The 17,830-nt window shown below is 38.8% G+C and overlaps 1 protein-coding gene across 2 annotated transcripts in view; it reads right to left on the minus strand.

Moving 5' to 3' along the window:
• Window positions 1-17,830, minus strand: part of CTNNA3 (catenin alpha 3) — a 1,891,866-nt gene that overhangs the window by 1,731,674 nt on the left and 142,362 nt on the right. The gene's annotated exons all lie outside the window — the stretch shown is intronic.

Here is a 17,830-nt window from a genome sequence, read left to right on the forward strand (position 1 = left end):
ACCACAGCCTTGTCTAACTCAATGAAACTAAGCCCTGCCCATGGGGCAACCCAAGATGGGAAGGTCATGGTGGAGAGGTCTGACAGAATGTGGTCCACTGGAAAAGGGAATGGCGAACCACTTCAGTATTCTTGCCTTGAGAACCCCATGAACAGTATGAAAAGGCAAAATGATAGGATACTGAAAGAGGAACTCCCCAAGTCAGTAAGTGCCCAACACACTACTGGAGATCAGTGGAGAAATAAATCCAGAAAGAATGAAGGGATGGAGCCAAAGCAAAAACAATACCCAGTTGTGGATGTGACTGGTGATAGAAGCAAGGTCCGATGCTGTAAAGAGCAATATTGCATAGGAACCTGGAATGTCAGGTCCATGAATCAAGGCAAATTGGAAGTGCCAAACAGGAGATGGCAAGAGTGAACATCAACACTAGGAATCAGCAAACTAAAATGGACTGGAATGGGTGAATTTAACTCAGATGACCATTATATCTACTACTGTGGGCAGGAATCCCTCAGAAGAAATGGAGTAGCCATCATGGTCAACAAAAGAATCTGAAATGCAGTACTTGGATGCAATCTCAAAAATGACAGAATGATCTCTGTTCATTTCCAAGGCAAACCATTCAATATCACAGTAATCCAAGTCTATGCCCCAACCAGTAATATTGAAGAAGCTGAAGTTGAACGGTTCTATGAAGACCTACAAGACCTTTTAGAACTAACACCCAAAAAAGATGTTCTTTTCACTATAGGGGACTAGAATGCAAAAGTAGGAAGTCAAGAGACACCTGGAGTAACAGGCAAATTTGGCCTTGGAGTACGGAATGAAGCAGGGCAAAGACAAATAGAGTTTTGCCAAGAAAATGCACTGGTCATAGCAAACACCCTCTTCCAACAACACAAGAGAAGTCTCTACACATGGACATCACCAGATGGTCAACAGTGAAATCAGATTGATTATATTCTTTGCAGCCAAAGATGGAGAAGCTCTATACAGTCAACAAAAACAAGACCAGGAGCTAAATGCGGCTCAGATCATAAACTCCTTATTGCCAAATTCGGACCTAAATTGAAGAAAGTAGGGAAAACCACTAGACCATTCAGGTATGACCTAAATCAAATCCCTTATGATTATTCAGTGGAAGTAAGAAATAGATTTAAGGGCCTAGATCTGATAGATAGAGTGCCTGATGAACTATGGAATGAGGTTCGTGACATTGTACAGGAGACAGGGATCAAGACCATCCCCATGGAAAAGAAATGCAAAAAAGCAATATGGCTGTCTGGGGAAGCCTTACAAATAGCTGTGAAAAGAAGAGAAGTCAAAAGCAAAGGAGAAAAGGAAAGATATAAGCATCTGAATGCAGAGTTCCAAAGAATAGCAAGGAGAGATAAGAAAGCCTTCCTCAGCCATCAATGCAAAGAAATAGAGGAAAAGAACAGAATGGGAAAGACTAGAGATCTCTTCAAGAAAATTAGAGATACCAAGGGAACATTTCATGCAAAGATGGGCTTGATAAAGGACAGAAACGGTATGGACCTAACAGAAGCAGAAGATATTAAGAGGTAGCAAGAATAAACAGAAGAACTGTACAAAAAAGATCTTCATGACCCAGATAATCACGAAGGTGTGATCACTCATCAAGAGCCAGACATCCTGGAATGTGAGTCAAGTGGGCCTTAGAAAGCATCACTACAAACAAAACTAGTGGAGGTGATGGCATTCCAGTTGAGCTATTTCAAATCCTGAAAGATGATGCTGTGAAAGTGCTGTACTCAATATGCCAGCAAATTTGGAAAACTCAGCAGTGGCCACTGGACTGGAAAAGGTCAGTTTTCATTCCAATCCCAAAGAAAGGGAGTGCCAAAGAATGCTCAAACTACCGCATAATTGCACTCATCTCACATGCTAGTAAAGTAATGCTCAAAATTCTCCAAGCCAGGCTTCAGCATGAACTTCCTGATGTTCAAGCTGGTTTTGGACAAGGCAGAGGAACCAGAGATCAAATTGCCAACATCCGCTGGATCATGGAAAAAGAAAGAGAGTTCCAGAAAAACATCGATTTCTGCTTCATTGACTATGCCAAAGCCTTTGACTGTGTGGATCACAATCAACTGTGGAAAATTCTGAAAGAGATGGGAATACCAGACCACCTAACCTGCCTCTTGAGAAATCTGTATGCAGGTCAGGAAGCAACAGTTAGAACTGGACATGGAACAACAGACTGGTTCCAAATAGGAAAAGGAGTCCGTCAAGGCTGTATATTGTCACCCTGCTTATTTAACTTCTATGCAGAGTACATCATGAGAAACGCTGGACTGGAAGAAACACAAGCTGGAATCAAGATGGCTGGGAGAAATGTCAATAACCTCAGATATGCAGATGACACTACCCTTATGGCAGAAAGTGAAGAGGAACTAAAAAGCCTCTTGATGAAAGTGAAAGAGGAGAGTGAAAAAGTTGGCTTAAAGCTCAACATTCAGAAAATGAAGATCATGGCATCCGGTCCCATCACTTCATGGGAAATAGATGGGGAAACAGTGGAAACAGTGTCAGACTTTATTTTGGGGGGCTCCAAAATCACTGCAGATGGTGACTGCAGCCATGAAATTAAAAGACATTTACTCCTTGGAAGAAAAGTTATGACCAACCTAGATAGCATGTTCAAAAGCAGAGACATTACTTTGCTGACTAAGGTCCGTCTAGTTAAGGCTATGGTTTTTCCTGTGGTCATGTATGGATGTGAGAGTTGGACTGTGAAGAAGGCTGATCGGCGAAGAATTGATGCTTTTGAACTGTGGTGTTGGAGAAGACTCTTGAGAGTCCCTTGGACTGCAAGGAGATCCAACCAGTCCATCCAGAAGGAGATCAGCCCTGGGATTTCTTTGGAAGGAATGATGCTGAAGCTGAAATTCCAGTACTTTGGCCACCTCATGCAAAGAGTTGACTCATTGGAAAAGACTCTGATGCTGGGAGGGATTGGAGGCAAGAGGAGAAGGGGACAACAGACGATGAGATGGCTGGATGGCATCACTGACTCGATGAACGTGAGTCTGAGTGAACTGCAGGAGTTGGTGATGGACAGGGAGGCCTGGCGTGCTGCGATTCATGGGGTCACAAAGAGTCGGACACGACTGAGCAACTGAACTGAACATATTTGACAAAGCAGGCACCTTTCCTCATCTTTGTGGACTGGCTTGTGCTAGAGAAGACTTCCCACCCATCAGTGGGGCTTCTACCAATGGCCATTCCTAAAGGAAAACAGACAACTGTAGTTTTTGTCCACTTAGTCTGTACTGAGCCAGAGAGGGCAGGAAGCTGTGTTGTATACCAACCTAAGCCACTCCCTTCATTTTCCCCCATCAGGTAGGTAGACTTTGATGGATCCACCAGAGCTCCAAGGTAAGACAGAGCCAATTTTGGGGGGATACCCCTCAGAAAAGCTGGAGTATTGAACTGTGAACCAATCTCCAGGGGTAGGGACTCCAGTGAAAAGGTGTCTCAATATCCCTACTGAGGTCAGACTGAACACAAACCTATTGATCCATCATTCAGTGAGCTTTCCACTAAACCACAAGGTCTCAAAGATTTGAGACCAAAAGTTTAAGTTAACTGTATAAACCTTCCCCAGATGATCTCATACAAACCTAGTGCTTCTCCTAATACTTACTTCTTGAGGCTTTCCGACCTACCTCCTGTTTATTTGTTCCAGATATAAATTTCAATATCTAGTATATCTCATGTACATAGGCCTAGTCACTTCAGTCAGTCTGACTCTTTGCAATCCTATGGACTGTAGCCCACCAGGATCCTCTGTCCATGGGATTCTCCAGGCAAGAATGCTAGAGTGGGTTGTCATGCCTTCCTCCAGGGGATCTTCCCAATCCATGGATTGAACCCACATCTCCTGCATCTTCTGCACTGCAGGCAGATTCTTTACCACTGAGCCACCAGAGAAGACTAATATCTCCCATATGGATCTCAAATCCAACATGTATAAAATCCATAGACTGCTTCTCCTCTATGTAAACAGCAAACCAATATCTTCAATGCTCAATCAGATGCCTGAAAGGTTGCTTAACACTTCCCTTTCCCTCTAAATAGATTCCAATCACTTTCCAAATTGCAGGCTGTTCCTCCTTCATTTTTATCATTAATTCCCCCACCCCACATAATCATTTCACAACCAGAAAACTGTATCAGTCTCATCACTGTCCTTTCTGCCTCCACTGTGCCCCCTGGCTCACTGCTATCAGAATAATTGTCCTAAAATTCAAATCTGTCTGTATCACTTCTCTGCTTAAAATCTTCAATAGTTCTCCCTTCATTTTCAGACTAAAGTTCAAACTTTTTAACTTAGCATATGGGCCTTTCACAAGTAGGTCAATGTCTGATTCTGCAGTTCAACTCTTGTTCCTCCCAAACATTATGCCTTCATCTGAGCCATTCAGAACGACTACTGGTCTTTGAGCATATAGTGTTCCCTCCAGCTAAAATGCTCTCAGTCCTGAACACTTTCTTTGTCTAGTTAAATCATTCTCCAAACTTGCCTCTGCATTATTATCAAAACACTTCCTTGATACAATTGCCATCATGCCTCCACAACACCTTATACCAACTTCGATCATATTAACTTATATTGGGACTTCCCTTGTGGCCCAGTGGCTAAGATTCCATGCTCCCAATGCAGTGGGCATGGGTTCAACCCTTGGTCAGGGAACTAGATCTCACATGCTGCAACTAAGAGTTCACATGCCACAGTGAAGATTGAAGATCCCACATGCCAAAACTAAGACCTGGTGGAGCCAAATAAATAAATATCTTAGTAACATTATAAATTTATATCTTTAGTCTGTATATTCCAGAACAGGACCATGGTAGTATATTTTCTAAATTTGACTCTCTAGCACATATTATGGTGACTGGCACTCAGTAAGCACACAAAAAAATAACCATCTGCTGAATGGACTAATTAATTAATGAAACTCAAGCTACCTGAAATGATGCAGGTCCTTTTTAATGGTAAACATTTCTTTAACATGGCTTAAATTTTCTTTGTCCCTAGCATTCGCACAGAGTCAGACATGACTGAAGTGACTTAGCAGCAGTAGTAGCAGCATTTTTAGCATAAAATTTAATACATATCTAGCAATTTGTGTCCTATTTGTCTCTATTTCTTTTTTCCCTTAATCTATCTTATACCAGTCTTGTGACTGGTTTTTCTCTTTAAACCTTGAAATGACCCTATTATTTTGCCTAGAATCTTCTGAAGAATATACTTGGTTTCTAATAGCATTTAATTGTACAGCAATTTCTCTTGTTATAGACTGCTGACATTCTTAATAATAAGATTTAGGAGACCTTTTGCTGGTACATATCTGCATTTTAACAACAGAGGGTGGCATCAAAAATTCTAAGTGCTATCATTATGATAATATGTGACTTTATATCAACATTATGAATATTCTTCATATTCACAATTACTGGTCTGTATACAAATGCTTTATAGCAATGTTTGTAGCAAATATTAAATATACATTTGACATAAGTTATTAACTAGAGGTGCCATTTCTTATTTCTAATCCAAAGGGACAAATATTCCCATTTTAAGAAAAATAAACCTGGCTATGGTATGATAAATGGAAAAAGCCAGAAAAGTTAGTTCAACTCAAGATTCAAATTTATTTCCCTTCATTTTTAGGAATAAGGATAATATTGCATGCACCTCAAGAGATGAAAAATGGAAGTAAGATACCACAGTGGGAAAAGGTAGGACAGGGAAAGGAAGGAAGGTAAAAGAAAATTTGTGCCAGTACTTATCACGTATTTTATATACTATATTATTTAATCTTTACAAGGTCCTTAAGTTATTTAGGCTTTATCATCCCAACATCTCAGAAGAAGAAACTAAGGCTCACAGATTTTTAACTTTCCCAAAGTCACCCAGCTAATCAACAGTATAACCAGGATTCAAGCAAGGTCTCTCTGCTGCCAAACACCTTAATTTCTCTCCATATTGTTCTGACCCCCAAAGAAAACAAGAGCTATACAAGTCAACATTCTCTCAAAGAAAACTGACCCTTATAAAATTCATATGCCAATAAAATAGGGTGTGGAATCTTGAAATGTATAAATAGTATAAAAATATTCAAAAACCTTGAAAGGTTCCAGACAGAAATTTTTAAACTTAAATTCACATAGAAAGTTATGAGCAATGGTGGTGATAAAGCCAAACTGCCTTTTCAAGTTTCTATAATTAATTATATACTGAAACAGCATCACTTTTTTCTCTGTCCTCTCTTACTCTTGATTTGGACCTATTCCACCGGAACCCACTTCTTGGAAGAAAACACGTACTTCATTAAGGAACTGCTGCTGCTGTTAAGTCACTTCAGTCGTGTCTGACTCTGTGCGACCCCATAGACGGCAGCCCACCAGGCTCCCCCGTCCCTGGGACTCTCCAGGCAAGAATACTTGAGTGGGTTGCCATTTCCTTCTCCAATGCATGAAAGTAAAAAGTGAAAGTGAAGTCGCTCAGTTGTATATTTAAAACTGCAAAGTCAAGAATCCCTGATATATTTAATTATATATTAACTCTGTGTTGGTTGGAAGTACTTATCCCATGGAGAGTTACTCAGTAAACCATCTTTGCACAAGTTGGTGGTCTCAGTCTATGTCTTCATAAATGTTTGATCATAATTACATCACTGGGACAGTCTCAGTGAAAAGAGGATAATTTAATAAAGATAAGGAATCAGGAAATATAGACGTACATACTATCAATAAAAAATAGAGTAATATTTCATTTACTTGACTTCTAAAGGGAAATAGGGATCCCCAATAGGGATGAAAATTCTGTTATTTAGAAAAATTATAATAAGGAAGAAAAGAGTAAGGCCACTTAAGAAACTACTGTGACAGCAAAGGAATTCTTTGATACTGTTCAATAAAGATTAAACACCAAAAAATTGTAGCAGGGATTTTTGTGGGTGTTATGGGGTGTGGAGCCAAAATGACCAGAAACTTGCATAAAATAGCAAGATAAGACTGGAGGAAAAGCAGGTATCATATCCAACACTAGGAAAATAAATAAAAAGGCAGTCCACTGCTTTTGAAAGAAGTATGTGTGCCCAGAAGAAGAACTCTATATTTTCGTAGCCAATGCCCGCCCCAGAAAGAATATTTATAATACATTATTTTATAATAGGATGTTGAGTGTGTGTGAGAGAAAAGGGGGTGGAGGGAGGAGGAGAGAGAGAAAGAGCTGACTACAGAATTCCTGGGAAAGAAACTATTTATACTGAGGAAAATACCTTCAGGTATAGATAGGGATAGTGATATCTGAGTATACAAATTAGCAGAAATCAAGTCAATAGTGGCTTGATAGAATATCTTACTGCTTAGGAATATGAGAGAAAACAAAGAGCAAGTAGTGAGCAGAGGTGGAAGGACAATGAGATGAAGTTGCTAAAGGATTCTAAATGGTAAGAGTATATCACTTAGAATATACAGTTATACTACAGAATCCCCTCCTTTTCATCTTCCCAAGTTTGTAATAAGTTTGCAATACATACATAAAAATGCATTGTAAGGGAGTATTTGTGTATGTGTGTATGTGTGTGTGTTAAACAGGAAAAGGGTCTACTTCCAAGTATGAATTAACATTCCACAGAATACAAGTAGAAAGATCATCCATAAGCTAAAGTAATTCTGTGGAAGCAAAAACTTGGAGTCAGAGGTGACCCTGAGAATATGAGCCTAACAGAATTTGCAGAAACTTTGGGGTTAACATTACACTAACAGAATAAAGGTTCAAGCCAATTATATCTAGATCTTGAAAGTGAAAGTAAAAGTCACTCAGTTGTGTCCGACTCTTTGCGACCCCATGGACATGGAATTCTCCAGGCCAGAATACTGGAGTGGGTACCTTTCCCTTCTCCAGGGGATCTTCCCAACCCAGATATTGAACCCAGGTCTCCCACATTGCAGGCGGATTCTTTACCAGCTGAGCCACAAGGGAAATCCAGAAGAAAGCAGAGAAGTGGTTTGCAGTAAGTAAGTAGAATGTGAGTAACTGAAAACTGGAGGTCAAAAAAATAGAAAGAAAAGAAATAAAAGCAAGCAAGCAATGATCACTTAGAGCTCTTACGGGGTTACTAAAATTAAGTCAATCTATGTCTTCTATGCCAAACTAACCTCATTTCTATATAACTGGGGTTACTAGACTGATAAATCCGTGATACCCCAGAGAATACATCTTTTTTTTTTTTTTTTTTTTGGTATTTCTGGAATATGCTCACAAATATGGCACCCAATTTCCTGATACTTCCTGGATCTTTCAGAGAATACATCTTAATTTCAGAAAGGTCTTTGAGAAAGTGCTTGAGGATAAAATAAAGAAACATAAACATAGTTCATACAGCAACCCAATGAAGTGAGTTTGAAGCTCATTTCAACAGCTTTATTCAAAATGTGTGAATATTTGATCTTATCTAAAACAAAGCTATATCACTATTGTCCACTTCATTAGACATTTTTTCAGGAATAACTAGTAGAAGAAATCTGAAAATGACATCCAGGTTAGGAGGGGAAGATAAATCAAAAGTCAAGAATGTCTGAAAGGATATTAGAAAAGACATAATTAACAAGACAAAACTCAATGAATATGAAGATAACATCAATCTTTACATATAATAATAAAAAGATAAACTGTATCAGAAGAAGAGGGCTTCCCAGGTGGCACTAGTGATAAAGAACCTGACTGCCTATGCAGGAGGTATAATAGACACAGGTTCAATCCCTGGGTTGGAAAGATTCCCTGGATGAGGGCACAGCAACCCACTCCAGTATTCTTATCTGGAGAATCCCATGGACAGAGGAGCCTGGTGGGCTACAGTCCACAGGGCTGCAAAGAGTTGGACACAACTGAAGTGACTTAGATACATCAAAGAAGGAAGACCTAGATTAAGAGTAGTCCAAGTTCAGAGACTGTTCACAAAAACACTGTGAACCAACAACATGACAAGGGTATCATGATAGGCAAGATAATGTTAGACATTAAATCAGAGAGGTAATTATCGGAGTAAATTATGCAGTGTTCTTATCAGAACATTTTTTTATTTCAAGACGATTTGACTTCAACATTTCATGGCTGTTACCTATAATCTAGAATACGTATAGCAAAGGATTTATAGAGACAATTCTTGGGATTTCTGTTTCTTATATTGGCAGATTAGTAATTCAATCCAGCCCTTCTGCTGAAGAAAACTAACAAGATTTGATGAAATATAAAATGCTTCATGTTAAAAACATTAAAGATCTAACAAAAGAGTGAGGAAATTCCTGAGATAAATTCCAGATGAGGTAATTAATGTTTCATATACAAAGATAGCCATTCACATGAGAAAACAAGACACCATCAGCATAATAAAAACTGACATAATGACAGTAGCACCAGAAAACACGCAGGGAGTCCAGGCGCTGACGTTTTCAAACTTTAACCCTAAAACAAATCTGCTTATCATGTTCAAGTACGTCAAAATCAAGACTGAAACAAAATCATACGAGATATGCAAATTTCAAAAGTCAAGAATTTTTAGCTTAAATAAGAGAAGACATACGTAAGTCCTAAGAGTCATCATCAGTTATTTGAAAATGCAGTTCCTATTGCCTTGATTCTGTGTTGCTCCAGAAGATAAACTAGAAGCAGTGAAAGAAAATAGCAGGGATGCAGCTTTAAACTCAGCTTGAGAAAAATGTCTTCAATGACTGGATTGCAGCCTAAGAGGCTCCTCTGTCCATGAGATTTTCCAGGCGAGAATACGAGTAGGTTGCCATTTCCTTCTGCACTTCAATGACTAGAATTATCCAAAATACACTTTACTGTCTAACAGAATTGAGATTGCTATCACTGTACATGATCGTCTATATTGTTAGACCGTTGGGTCTATTTCATACTGAAGGATAGTCTATCTACTTCAGCAAGATATTAGATTAGAAAGGCACTGAAGTTTCTCCACTATGATTTTTTCATTCTAAGTACAAATTTAATAGAATCATAAACTAAAAATATTCTAAACCACTATATTCTCAACATGCGGTCTGAGAAAACACCAAGATTAATATATTATAGAAACTTCTAGAGTCACAAAATTTGGGAAGCTCTGGGTTAAGCAAAGGTAACCAAGTTTCTTTGCTTTGACATTTCTCACCAACTTTAATGTGCTAATGTGCATCAAACATTAAGAGAAGAACTTCCCTCGCAGTCCAGTGGTTAAGACTCCACATTTCTAATGCAAAGGACATGGGTTCCATCCCTAGTTGGTGAACTAAATTCCTACATAGCTGTGCAGCCAATAAATAAATAAATAAAGCATTCAAAGGGAATTTCTGTGTGTAGCACAGACTGTTAAAAAGTTTTTTTTCATGCTGCATATTTAGAAGACAGGCTCTGCAGAATACTTCTCAGGGAATGTTGGGCTATATAATTCTAATCTTAATCTCCAAAAAATTTTTTTCAACTAGCCTTCATTCTGTGTGAAATATTAAAAGAACTGACTTGAATAATACAACTCAAATTATACAAATAATTTATATAATATTATATACTACATAATATTAATAATACAAATACAATGTATAAATTTTATTAAGATGTAACAATTAAAAAAAACTGTCACAGTTTACCTGTCACAATAAGGTCTTCCCTTTTTCATAGACAAAGTATTATTGTTTGATTAGATATACTTACAAGTGATTTAAATGATCTAGCCCAAGTTCAGGCTCTAATGAGGAATCAGTAAGTGTGGGAAAGAGTGGCTAGAGTTAAGAATGCCTCCTCCTACTGACTTACCTTAATTCCCTTAACAATTTGCTATAGGCCCACGAACTTGTCTAAACATTTCTGAAACCTATTTATAGTGAAAGCTGTTCTAACACTTGGAGAACTAAGTTCCCAAAGTTGCTTTTTATCTATTGCCTTGAGCAAGCTTCTTAAATGAAATATGCCTCAGGGTTTTTTTTCATCTATAAAATACGAATCATAATCACTGAGCTGCTGTGAGGTTGAATTAAAGGAGATAATCCCCCACATTTCTTGACCCATTATAAAAACACAATAACTATTAAGTATAATTTTATTACAAAAATAGCACTGTTTTTCTTTGATCTACAATTAACTCCTGCTTCATTTGAATGATACGATATGTGTGAATTACCTAGCACAGTGCCTAGTAGTTAGTAGCAATCAATAAAAATGTTAGTGAAGGAACTCATGGTCTTATATATATAGTTACTCCCTAATTGATTATAAGGGAAGTAATTTTCATATGGGGAGGAAGGTGGGGGGGGTTCAGGATTGGGAACACGTGTACACCCATGGCAGATTCATGCTGATGTGTGGCAAAACCAATATAATATTGGTAAAGTAAAAAAAAGTAAAATAAAAATTTTAAAAAGCCTTTCATTCTGCCCTATCCCAACAAATCCAGAGTTAAAACATAGGAAATATTGGGTCATGGGACTAGGAATTATCTGGCATTTAATCTTTCATAACCACTCATGGCTATAATATTTATTAGCATCTGTATTCACATATGGTCGTTGTTGGCGCTCAGTCGCTAAGTCATGTCCAACTCTCCTGCGACACCATAGACTGTAGCCCACCAGATTCCTCTGTCCATGGGATTTCCCAGCCAAGAATACTGGAGTGACTTGCCATTTCCTTCTCTGTTGGGAGCCAGCGTGAGGAACTCCACCCATGGCAAAGGTCATGAGGAAGGAAGCTTGGCATGCGCAAAGGCGTGATCAAGCCTCAGGAAACCCCCTGTTCCCGAGCATCTACCCCCAAAACCAGAGTACTTTACGGGGAGCTCTCCCCCATGACCATTTCTCTCAGAGAAGGAATTAACTTGCAGCTCCAGTTAATAAAAATTCCTGGGCGTGACAAGAGTGTTTCAACTTACGAACTCTGGAGGGTCTCTGGCCTGCCTCATCAGGCTCGTCCGGCCGCATGTGATTGTTTACAGCCTCCCAACTGTGAGAGGCACGGGATGTTTTAAAACTTTCTAAATACAGACTCTTTTGAGAAGTTACAAGATCATTAGTATAGTATAGTGGGTTGATTAGGAATTATATTGGTGAAGGGTTTTTTTCATTTGTTGTGCCAATAATTACTGCTAATTCCCTGCCCTGGGTGTGACAAGGATGTCTCAGGTCAAACCTCTCTGCCGACAGACTAGCTTGTGTGACAACCTCTCAACCATAAACAGCACAGAGAGTTTGGAGTATTAGCATAGGCTTTTTTCATTGATGAGTCAATGATTGCCATCAGGCCTGCATATCCTTAGGCACCTGGGAATATATTAATCCATCTATTTGGAATATAGAAAAGGAAATATAGTAGTTTTTTGATGTTAGCAATACTAGACTTTTGAGTTAATGAATCTTCTCTTTTGTTATAGATCACTGTACTTTGTTATAAATCACTATGCTATGTAAAAATGTAACTTTATCACTATCTTAAGACAAAATAGATCTTAAGGGGAACATTGGTAAAGGGTTTACATTTGTTGAGCCAATATTTGCTGCTAAACCTCCATATTCCTGCCCTTATACTCCAGTACTCTTGCCTGGAAAACCCATGGACGGAGGAGCCTGGTGGGCTTCCGTCTATGGGGTCGCACAGAGTTGGACACGACTGAAGCGACTTGGCAGCAGCAGCAGCATAATGAATATAGCTAGCATATAAATAAGTATTAACCTTTAAGATTAATCATGTTAAACCTTAGGTTAAGTAAATTCCTTTCTTGATTGTAACTCACTACACCCTCACCCTAGAGGAATGCAACTTTATTTGGAGGGTGGTGCCTGATTTAAGAAAAAATCACCCCTGGAAAAATAAGTTTTCCGGTTAACTGACCGGTATCAGAAAGGGCCATAAAATGTCAGCAGACCTCATGGCTAGAAGATGATGAAACTCATAAGACCTTTGTATAATTTTATATGAAGCACCTGATTGTGACAAGGGTCAGGTCTGCTGACCCCCGCGTGACTCTGTATTCATCCCTATGTATAACAAAAAGGTATATAAACAAACCTGAAAAATAAAGAAATCAGATCAGTTTCTGGAAAGACTGATTCCCCCGTGTTGTTTCTTTCTTGCTCCCCACTTTCCTGGCTGAATTCCCATCTGAGATGTGGGTACTCACCAAGCCTGCTAATTCTGCCTGGGCTTCTGAGGTTGGACCGGGGAGGCCTCAGTGCCTCCTCTCCTTTGGGAGAATGGAAAGACGCCTGTGGCCTACGTAGGTGGTGATTGGTATTCCATGTAAACCAGTTATTCAGCCTCTTTTCTCCACTAATTCTCCTACTACACTATCTGTTTCTAATCTCCCTCTATATCTGTAATTAAACAAGTTTTTTCCAGGATGCTGACTCCGTCCCCACCTTCGAACTACCCTGGATCCACCGGGGCTGGATGCCAGCACTTCTCTGGTCATCTTTCTGACTCAGGGATGGAACACACATTGCTTGTACTGGCAGGTGGATTCTTTACCACTGGGCCATCAGGGAAGCCCTCCTTCGGGGATCACAGGATTGTCATAGTGAAGGGGCTTGCATAACTCCATGAATCCATGAACCAAGCAATGCAAGGCCACCAAGACAAGTGGGTAATAGTGAAGAGTTCTGACAAAATGTGGTCCACTGGAGAAGGAAATGGCAACCCACTCTTGTATCCTTGCCTGGAGAACCACATGGACAGCATGAAAAGTCAAAGAGATATGATGCGGGAAGAAGTGACCCCCAGGTCCGAAGGTGATTAATATGCTACTGGGGAAGAGCAGAGGGCAATTACTAATAGCTCCAGTAAGAATGAAGAAGCTAGGCCAAAGAGGGAATAACACTCAGCTGTGGATGTGTTTGGTAGTGAAAGTAAAGTTTGAGGCTCTAAAAAACAATATTGCACAGGAATCTGGAATGTTAGGTCCGTGGATCAAGATAATTTGGATGTAGCCAAGCAGGAGATGGCAAGATTGAACACTGACATCTTAAGAATCAGGGAACTAAAATGGACAAAAATGGGAGAATTGAATTCACATGACCATTTTATCTACTACTGTGGGCAAGAATCCCTTAGAAGAAATGAAGTAGCCCTCACAGTCAACAAAAGAGTCCGAAATACAGTACTTGACTGCAATCTGAAAAACAACAGAATAATGTCAGTTTGTTTCAAGGCAAACAATTCAACATCACAGTAATCCAAGTCTATACTCCAATCACTGATGCCAAAGAAGCTAAAGTTGACCTGTTCTCAGAAGACCTTTAGCACCTTCTAGAACTAAAACCAAAAAAAGATGTCCTTTTCATCATAGGGGATTGGAATGCAAAAGTAGGAAGTCAAGAGATACTCAGGAAAAACAGGCAAGTTTGGCCTTGGAGTACAAAATGAGGCAGGGCAAAGAGTTTAGTCAAGAGAACACGCTGGTGACAGCAATCACCCTTTTCCAAAAACACAAGCGATGACTATACACATGGACATTGAAAAATGGCCGATACCAAAATAACATTAATTATGTTTTTTTGTAGCCAAAGATGTAGAAGCTCTATACAGCCAGTAAAAACAAGAACTGGAGCTGACTGTGGCTCTGATCACAGCTCTTTATTGCAAAATTCAGGCTTAAATTGAAGAAAGTAGGGAAAACCATTAGGCCATTCAGGTATGACCAAAGTAAAATTCTTTATGATTATATTAATATAGTGGAGGTGATGAATAGAGTCAAGGCATTAGATCTGGTAGGCAGAGTGCCTGAAGAACTATGGACTGAGATATATAACATAGCATAGGAGGCAGTGACTGAAACCATCTCCAAAAAAAGAAATGCAAGAAGAAGAGAAAGTGGTTGTCTGAGGAGGCTTTACAAATAGCTGGGGAAAGAAGAGAAGTGAAAGGCAGGGAGAATAGGAAAGATATACCAAGCTGAAGGCAGAGTTACAGAGAATAGCAAAGAGAGATAAGAAGGCCTTCCTAAATGAACAATGCAAAGAAATAGAGGAAAACAATAGAATGGGAAAGACTAGAGATCTCTTCAAGAAAATCGGAGATATCAAAGGAACATTTCATGCAAGGATGGGCCTTATAAAGAATGGAAATTGTAAGGATCTAACAGAAGCAGAAGATATTCAGAAGAGGTGGCAAGACAAGAATACACAGAAGAACTATACAAAAAAGTTCTTAATAACCACAATGGTGTGGTTACTCACCTAGAGCCAGGCATTCTGGAATGTGAAGTTAGGTGGGCCTTAGGAAGCATTACTATGAACAAAGCTCATGGAGTTGATGGAATTCCAGCTGAGCTATTTCAAATCCTAAAAGATGATGCTGTTAAAGTGCGGCACTCAATATGTCAGCAAATTTGGGAAAACTCAGCAGTGCCACAGGACTGGAAAATGTTAGTTTTCATTTCAATCCCAAAGAAGGGCAATGCCAAAGAATATTCACACTACTGTACAATTGTGTTCATTTCACATGCTAGCAAAGTTATACTCAAAATCTTTCAAGTTAGGCTTCAAAAGTATGTGAACCAAGAACTTCCAGATGTATAAGCAGAGTTTAGAAGAGGCAGAGGAACCAGAGATCAAATAGCAAACATCTGTTGGATCATGGAGAAAGCAAGGCATTTCCAGAAAAACTTCTGCTTCATTGACCATGCTAAAGCCTTTGACTGTGTGGATCACAACAAGCTGTGGAAAATTCTTAAAGACACAAAAGTACCAGACCACCTTACCTGCCTCCTGAGAAACATTTATGCAGGTCAAGAAGTAACAATTAGAATCAAACATGGAACAATGGACTGATTCAAAATTGGGAAAGTAGTAGTCAAGCCTATATATGGTCACTTTGCTTGTTTAAATTACATGCAGAGTACATCATGGAAAATACCAGGTTCAATGAATCACAATATGGAATCAAGATTGCTGGGAGAAATATCAACAACCTCAGATATTCAGATGATATCAACTCTAATGGCAGAAAGTGAAGAGGAACTAAAGAGTCTCTTGATGAGGGTGAAAGAGAAGAGTGGAAAAAGCTGGCTTGAAACTCACCATTCAAAAAACTAAGATCATGGCATCTGGTCCCATCACTTCATGGCAAATAGAAGGGGGAAAAGTGGAAGCAGTGACATATTTTACCTTCTTGGGCTCCAAAATCACTGCAGACAGTGACTGCCGCCATGAAATTAAAAAATACTTGCTCCTTAGAAAAAGAGCAATGACAAACCTAGATAGCATATTAAAAAGCAGAGACATCACTTTGTTGACAAATGTCCATGTAGTCCAAGCTATGGTTTTTTCAGTAGCCATGTATGGATGTGAAAGTCGGACAATTAAGAAAGATATCACCAAAGAATTGATGCTTTCAAATTAAGGTCCTGGAGAAGACTCTTGAGAGTCCCTTTGTGTGCAAAGAGATCAAACCAGTCAATCCTAAAGGACATCAATCCTGAATATTCATTGGAAGGACTGATGCTGAAGCTGAAGCTCCAAAACTTTGGCCACCTGATGCAAAGAACTGACTCAATTCAGAAAGATCCTGATGCTGGGGAAGACTGAAGGCAACAGGAGAAGTGGTCAGCAGAGGATGAGATGGTTAGATAGTATCACAGACTCAATGAACATGAATTTGAGCAAGCTCCAGGAAACACCAGAAGACAGAGGAACCTCGCGTGATGCAGTCCATGGGGTCACAAGCGTTAGACCTGACTTAGCTAAAGTGAACAACAACACATACTCACATATTAAAAAATGAATCTCAAAAATGTTCAGAGATTTGTTTAAGGTGTCCAGGAAACCATCAGTCAAGTAACAAAAAATATTGTTCAAATATTGCACCTACAAATCTGGTAGATAGTGGCTGGGGATGAGAACTAATCCTTTTCCTGAAAAGCTACTTAACAAAAAAAAAGGTGCCAAATTGACTTTTTGCACTAATAAACTATCAAAAGAAAAGGAATATGAAAGTATAAATGAAAGGGTGAAGACAAACTCTTTCTTTTTAACCCTACTTTAGGGTTAAAATAAACATTAGTAAGTATAATAGCTTTAGTTGCTCGGTTATGTCCAATTCTTTGCTACCCCATGGACTGTAGCCCTCCAGGCAAGAATACTGGAGTGGGGGTTGCCATTCCCTTCTCCAGAGGGTAAGTAAGTGAATAATGAAAAACAAAATTTAACTTAGCAATTATAGAAAATTATTTTGACAAGAAGGTCATTCAGCAAGGTATTTGCTTAATAAAGTTACAATAGTCACCAAGCACCTTTATGAAAATGCAAACATATTTATGAACAGAAGAGCCAGGGTCCTATTTAAAGTGAGAGAAAAACAGACTCCAAAGTGTTCTTTGCAAACTTTTCATCTTGATACTACTAATGACGGTCAAACTGAATAAGTTAAGAAAGTGATAAAGGCTAAAAGAAATTGTCCTTCTACTAAACCATTGCTAAATGGTTTTGTCTGCCAAAATAAAGCAAATGAGATATCTTTCTGCCTTTGTTATCTCCTAGTTTAAATATATTCTTCATTCTTATTAAATAAATACATTTATACATTTTCATAATACATTGCTACAGACAACACAGACTACCTGGAAACATGTACTCAGATCAAGAGGAGCTGGCAAAAGGAGTTTTCATTTACAATTAGGACAAACTTCCACATGCCTTAAGCTTCAAGGTTTTTCTTTTCTCAAATAATTTATATTCACAGATTTATTTTCTATATTATCTTTATAATTATGTTATTATGTATTTATTTACAGACTTATATAGG

This window comes from Ovis canadensis, chromosome 25, assembly GCF_042477335.2.
Source record: "Ovis canadensis isolate MfBH-ARS-UI-01 breed Bighorn chromosome 25, ARS-UI_OviCan_v2, whole genome shotgun sequence".
Classification (NCBI taxonomy): Eukaryota; Metazoa; Chordata; class Mammalia; order Artiodactyla; family Bovidae; genus Ovis; species Ovis canadensis.